This window comes from Montipora foliosa, chromosome 1 (genome assembly GCF_036669935.1).
Source record: "Montipora foliosa isolate CH-2021 chromosome 1, ASM3666993v2, whole genome shotgun sequence".
In the NCBI taxonomy this organism is placed as follows: domain Eukaryota; kingdom Metazoa; phylum Cnidaria; class Anthozoa; order Scleractinia; family Acroporidae; genus Montipora; species Montipora foliosa.
In genome coordinates this window covers 11,020,674-11,028,173 of record NC_090869.1, presented here as the reverse complement: position 1 = coordinate 11,028,173, position 7,500 = coordinate 11,020,674, and the positions used below count along the sequence as shown (strand labels likewise).

At 37.9% G+C, this 7,500-nt stretch overlaps 1 pseudogene; it reads left to right on the top strand.

The window, feature by feature from the left end:
- Positions 1 to 7,500, top strand: part of LOC138009652 (probable serine/threonine-protein kinase drkD) — a 20,716-nt pseudogene that overhangs the window by 2,473 nt on the left and 10,743 nt on the right.

The following is a 7,500-nucleotide window of genomic DNA, read 5'->3' as shown; positions in this document are numbered from 1 at the left end:
TGACTTTTACATTGCCTTTGAATCTGTCTGTCAGAGTTCATTTAAGTTGTTTGTCAGCGTCCATCTCCTTCTGGTATTTGGTTGTCCAGTCTTTGTTAGTCAGAGGATCCTTATCATTTAAATCAGCTTGGTCGTCATTGCTGAAGTCAGCGATTTTGATAAGCGTGACTCGTCATTATCTTTTCTACTTCAGTGATGTAACATATTTTAGAGTCTTCTGAGTCAAAACTCATTTCAGAATCTGATGAAGTAGAAGACATCGTCATTATAAACAGAAATCTGGTGACTGTGGAGCTCAGGGGAAAAATTGTGCTGCAAAAAGGCTTTGACACTCATGCAAATCCAACGACCTGACTGGGACAGCTGAAGACTTCATTCTTGATTTGACGTTACAGCTTAAACTCTCCTCAGATTCCCCATGCACGGTCGTGAACCACTCAAAACTCAGATTCAACGGGGCATTAAAAAATGAGGATTCAACCAAATAAAAGCGTTTTTGCCATAAAACACCATTTGTCACAGTTATTTTAGCAAAAAGAAGTTTTCAGTGTTACAGTTGTAGGTGCAATTTAAGAATTGCCTACAAAAGGAGCATGGATAACACAGTCGGTTAGTGCAGGACCTTAGTGCAAGAGATCCTGAGTTTGATTCCCGGATCTTGCATCCTTGTTTTGACTTCTTTCCATTCTGTGTAGCTTAAATAGCTTTAAATACCCATAAAATGGAGCATTGATGGAAAGGGGGGAGTAAACTGAGTGCACTGTAGAGCTCAGGTTTGTCAGTTGAATTACTATTACAAGTTATCGATGTTAAAATTCCTTTACTTTTTTAATAGTTGTAAACAGATGTTGAAATGTTGCTTTTCTAAAAAGCCTGGATTAACAGTGTTTCAGTCTTTACCATTAGACACCATCTGCTAAATATTATTATGGAAAACCCGAGCCTCTTCAAGGAGACACTTCATTACACAGTTTGAATGGTATTTTGCTGTGAAGTTCTTTTATCCTGTGAATGTCCACAATGTCATTTCTATACTTTATTATATGACACAAGGAAACAACAAAATTTAATTGAAAGCTCTTTTAATGCTCTGTATACTGAATAAGGCAAACAGAGAGAATAGAAACTAACAAAAACAGAACTGTGAAACCAACGTGAATTATACACACACATAGTTTTCCTGCGCCCCGTGATGAATGACTAATCACTAATCACGTGTGAAATCATGCGGAACTTCTCGGCTGCTGTTAAAGCCTAGTCTCCATATGGGTATAACTCCGCCGCTAACAATCGCAAGCACCTTCGCAAACAGTTTGCGTAAATGGAAACACCCGGACCAATCGCCAATGATTGCCAATAGCAATGCAAAAGCGCGGAAACAACAATATGGAACCGCAATCGTAAACTGTTTCTGATTGTTTGCGATCAATCGACGACATTTTTGTGCATGTGTGATATGTTTTGATGAATTAGAGGCAAGTAGGTATAAGTTAATGAAAATGGTGTCCGAGTACGATTGTGGCAATGAGGATACTACTCAAAACACTGTGAATTTAATGAATATTATAAGGGAATACCCCGCCAAATAGACCTATAGTAAAGTTCTCGATCACGAAGAGCCAGTTCCTACAGTATAATTTGACACTGGCTGTGCTGCAGCCATAATGCTTCTCCTCAAAAATGTATCGGACCCAGAATCAGTGACATCTCTTGGCACTTCCTCTCTGTCTTCTTCGCAACAACGCCAACATAAGAAGAAGCTGAACACAACGCAAAGACTAATTCTGCTTTTAGTTTTGTACCCTTTTCTTACATGTGAGTGAGATCAAGTTGCGTAAAGCGTTCACTCATATGGAAAACATATTAATCGCAAACAATCGCGGTTTGCAATCGAGCCATTGCAAACTGTTTGCGACTGTTTTTGACATTATATATATATGGAAAGAGGTCAAGTACTTGTTTAGAAGTTGAATCCCAATATAATTTACTCCAATTTAAAAAAAGGAAGAGATAATGTGGAGCGACTTATCTCGTTCAATTGTTTTTCATGCGTATAATGGCACTTTCACATTGAAATTTCAATCACAAAAATAGTAGCTCAATTTGTAATCAAAAGAACAACCTTTCCAAATTTAGATTTGGCTAGTGAAATCAGACCTGATACTAGCCACTAGGCTGGTGAGGTAAAATGTTAGTCTGGAACCCTGCTCTAAGGGATGATTGGTTGAATGGTTAAAGGACTTAGTGTTGACAGCAGCAAAGATTGCTATATCCTTTGTGAACAGTGTGGACTATTTCGTGTCCCACAAAGTTTATGATCAAGTATTTTACTGTCCTTATCAAGAATACCAGAAAGACTTTGGATCGTTCACTCAACAAAGCCTAAGTTAAGTTAGACTGCAAGTGACAACAATAATATTATTATTGCTGTTTATCATTGTAACTTCCTAGTTCTAAGTAATGTTTCAAGAAAGGAGAATGTGTCCCCTGCTCCTGCCTTTTAGGCTCTGTTTTTGGTCTTACACCTGACCATTTTGCTTGGCAATGGGCACCAGTTCAGGGGAGAAGGGGGTAACAGTTTGTACGTCCACTCGAAATCTACATGTAGGGGTGCAGGGATGGTGCAGTGGTGAGAGCACTCGCCTCCGACCAATGTGGCCCGGGTGCGATTCGTGGTCCCGGCATCACATGTGGGTTGAGTTTATTGATGGTTCTCTCCTTGCTCCGAGAGGTTTTTCTTTGGATACTCCAGGTTTTTCCTCTCCAGAAAACAAACAAGTCCAAGTTGATTCGCAATGCACCCTTAAGATGTTCTGTGGGTAAACAAATTACATGAAATCCCCCTTAAACTTTATCCTCCTCCTTTCCCACTTATACATCTTACTCTGTCTAATGCCAGACAATTGGTACAGAGCGACTTTCATATGACCTAGAAAAACAAAATGTAAAATCATTATGAAAACAAAAATGCAAAACATTTAATTGACTTACCGAACAAAAACAAAGGAGCGCAAATTTTCATTGGCTTAACAAACTCAGATAGAAACAACATCATCTCTCTGTGGCACTTTCTGGAGAGTTTCGCTTTGACAACATTTGAAATGCAGTAATGTGATTGGGCAGTCGAACTGTTTACTGCCCATATTAGGAGTTTCCTTTGCAGGAATATGGAGAAGCTTTGTTTTAATCTTGCCAAACATTGGTCCGCACAAACTGCAAACACTTCTTCAAGGTCATACAAAAGTTGTTCTATCAGTAGGGGCTAGTTCAGGGAAGAAAGGGTTTTAATTATTATTGATTTTAATCTTCTTATTATCTTGTACACTTCTAGAGTGAATTCACGGAATATAAATGTGCTTGATCTATGCTGTGGAAAGGGTGGTGACCTGCTCAAGTGGCAGAGAGGAAGAATAAAGAAGCTTGTCTGCATAGGTCAGTAAAATTCAACAAGGAGCAGATATTCTTTTGGAAACGTCTGTAAATTCTTCAGCTTTTGCACAGGGTTAATCAATGTCAAAGTGTTGTGAGAACAGGACCTGTTGAATATATCCAAGAGTGAAAGAAAACAATATTTTTAATACCGACTATTCTCATGTAAGTGTGGGTGATGAGTCTGTACCCTACTTTGATGTGTTTCCTCTTCTGCAGACATTGCTCAAGTTTATGTGGAACAGTGTGAGGATCGAAAGGTACAAAAAACTTAAACGGACTCATGTGAACAGGCGTTACAGGGATCCACTCTTTACACCAGAATTTATCACCGCCGATTGTAGCAAGGTACATGAATTACAAAGTACTCTGTAACTTCATTATCATTTGTTTTATTTTGATTTAAAATACAATTCATTTAAATAGTTTTGACTTTTCTACAACACCCTAAGGGATCCAATAGCTCACTTTCGATATATTAAAAAGTCCTGAACAAAAGGCATCATCTTGAGGCTTTGGGGAATTATAAATGTAACGATTTGTATGAGGTTATTCCCCAGATCCTCGAGATGATGCCTTTTGTATAGGACTAAATTTTAATATATTGAAAGAAGGGTAAATTGTCATGCTCCTTTTCTGGCAGAAATCTTCTGCAGTTTTCTTTTACCACTTCAAGAACAGCGCTGCAAAATATTAATTTACATGTAGACATGCAAAATGTATTTGCCAAAGTGGAGGTGTGATGCCTGAACACTGAAAATTCTTACTTACCGGTAATTCTCTTGATTTTCTTACTTCCTCTGGGCTAAGGAGACCTTGAAGCGAGGAACAAAATCAGTTTGATAGTCTTATTTAAATTTTGACACTTTTCTCTGGAAGTTTAATTATTTTTAATCTCAGTCTTGGTTGTGTGACAATAGCTAAGGAAGTGAGGCAGAGTGATCAAAGCTTTGACAGGTTTCATGATTTTTTTCAGGAACAACTTGCATGCTGATAAATACCAAGATAAAGATCTTCAGTTCGACTTAACCAGCTGCCAGTTTTCATTTCATTACTCATTTGAGAGCTATGAGCAGGCTGACGTGATGTTAAAGAATGCATGTGATAGACTCACAGTTGGAGGATTTTTTATTGGAACAACTCCTAATGGCTATGAACTGATGTAAGTATGCTGGTAGTAAAGAACAAGTTTATCCATACAATTTTTGTAATTTATGTGTACTCTTTTCTCATGAAAAGGACACTCAAAGATATTTTCAGGTTGTGAAGACATTGTACAGTCCTTCCATCCTTTGTGCAATCAAAGAGATGGAAAGTGTTTTAACAAAATTAATAAGTGGTTTCAATAAACTGTACCAACAGCCGACAGAAGGCATTGGAATGGTAAATCACTTGGAGAAGTTGGCTACTTTTTCCCTTAATAATATACTATATTTTTCAGCACATTGATTGGCTGAGAGCATGGCAATTAATCCCAAATAGAGTGCAGAAATGTGAAATGCAGAAATGTGGTATTTGTGTGACGTGAAAACCAAGTAGAATTGTTAGGTTTGGTATGTTAAAATGGCTATGGCGATGATGTTATTTGTCGTGTTTACACTCAAGGTTGAGAGAAGAGTACAGTTGTTGATTCCATTCATTCATAAAAATGCGAAACGCTGACCAACACTACGAAATTTCGTTTTAAGTCGCGTCTACACGAGCGATTTTTTGCTCACGACAGTGATGCGATTTTTTCAAATTTTGTCGCGTTGCCAGTGCGCGATGAAAATCGCAAGTGTAGCCACCCTTGAACTGCTGATTTTTTTCAACGACTTTTTCTGCTGTCGCGTAGCCATTTCAAGGGTGGCTACATTTGTGACTTTCATCACGCGCTGGCAACGCGACAATTTGAAAAATTGCATCACCGGCGCGAGCAAAAAATCGCTTGCGAATTTTCGTCCTGCGTTCGAATTTTCACGGGGCGAAAAATCACACTTCTTCGCCTGAAATTTCGGCAAAATTTCAAGAGAACAATAAGCAAATTTCATCGAAATTCGTTTTTATTCTTTTTGCACAGTACTGTAGTGCAGAAAGTTGAAATAGTGCAATAAAGGTGAAATTGTTGCATTCATAGCCAATCAAATGCAAGCCCTGGATGGTGCAATTTTTGTCTGATATGCGTGCATTGCTTTTCAAATGTTTTTGTGTATTATTCAGTTATCACATGATTTTTCTCGTGCAATTTGGAATAAATAAGCACTTGTAATTTTTTTCTCAGACTACAAATTGCACTTGCGTTACACGCTCATGTAATTTTGTAAATTTTTGAAAATATTTCTCTTTCTTATTTATTCTAAATCATACTTGAAATCATGTGGTTATCTATACAAATTGAAGTAATTGAAGGCTGATTCTTTCAAACCTAAGATTAAATTTCATTACCTATAATGTCCCCTCCATTAACCCCATTAGGGAGCTTTAGCAACAACCTCATTAAAGGTGGAATCACGTTTTTGTAATCACTTTGCGACCACTCCAAAATTTTGATGCAACAAAGGTGTGGGAAACCCTCACGAATGAAACTAGTATGAACAGCGCGCAATTTTGGGGAGAAAATGACATTCGCCTCAAAACCTCAAATTTGGTCATTTCATGTTGTTGTTTTGCTGATGATGGCAAAGAATAGACGAAATGAAGAGATGCTCATGCAGAGCGTGCAAAGCTATTGCTTTTACTCACTATGAAATATGCACATTTGTGATGTTCTCGTTGGCGTCGCCAGCGTCGTTGCTTAAGCTCCCTATTGACCCCTGGGAGTGAGACTTACCAGATTTTACTCTGTCTAACACCAGACGATTTTACTCGTCAACTGGGGGAATCCCAGGGCTCCTGAGGGGTCAATGAGTAAACAGTAGGTTACACTACTCCCGCCCTGATCAGAGTTTTTCTCTGTCCTTGTGTGGGCCCATTTCTATCAGTCGGGCTAATGCTCACATGGTTCATATATGGGGTAGAAATTTGGCGCTTCACATTACATTCTAATCAGTCAAGTTTGTTACACGATTCAGACCCTAGAAACCCAACACAAATAAGACCAAATAGAGAGATTTAGCATTGTGTTTATAACAAACCGCAAATGTCGGGCTGAGAATTGCATTTTACTTCAAATCAAAGAAACTTGTTTGGTTCTGGATAATTCCTTGCCTGTTATTGTGAGATATTGAGCAGCTATTCACTGTTTTATTAGATGCTAACAATAATCATTTTACTATTTAAAGTACTTTTTTTTCTATCTCTGTTCCTGTTTCAGTCGGCGGTTGGAAAAGTCAGAGGACCTTTCCTTTGGGAATGATGTATATAAGGTTACCTTTGCGCAAAAAGATGACTATCCCTTATTTGGCTGCAAGTATGATTTTCATCTTGAAGGAGTGGTTGATTGCTCAGAGTTCCTGGTGTACTGTCCTTTGCTTGAAAAGTGAGTAGAATTTTTTTTCAAATTCACCGTGGTGATGCAAAGGGTATTCTGTGGACTAATATCACCAACTAAAAGAGGCCTTGTTATGACTTGAAATCAATTTTTATTCTTATTTTGAAGTGCAAAGGTTCAGGGAATTGTCTTTGGTCACTGTCTTAAGCAACCAATGACTGTTCTTTATGAGTAGGAAATGTTATTTTCAGCTATTGCCCTGTTTAATGATTTAAAGAATTTAAAATTGAAGTTGTTCAGTCCTTTTGAAGTAACAGTCGTAATGGAATAAATAACCTGAGGAGAATTTTTATGACCCGTAAATGATGGCTAATGAGATGAATTTGTATTTTTCAGAATGGCAGAAAAATATAACATGAAGCTTGTTTATAGCAAGACTTTCCATGACTTTTTTCAAGAGAAAACAAAGGATTCAACCAGTTTACTTTACAAGATGAAAGCTTTTGAGGTAGTAAAAGAAATATCGAAGTTAAAAACTTTGATGGTAAAGAACTGTGAAAATTTAATGTGAAATATTATCAGCTGCCTGTTTGCATTTCCCTCGGAGTGGCTGCCAGGCACACATTGCCTCGTTCTCATGTGATAGTGTACGGCTTGCCCAA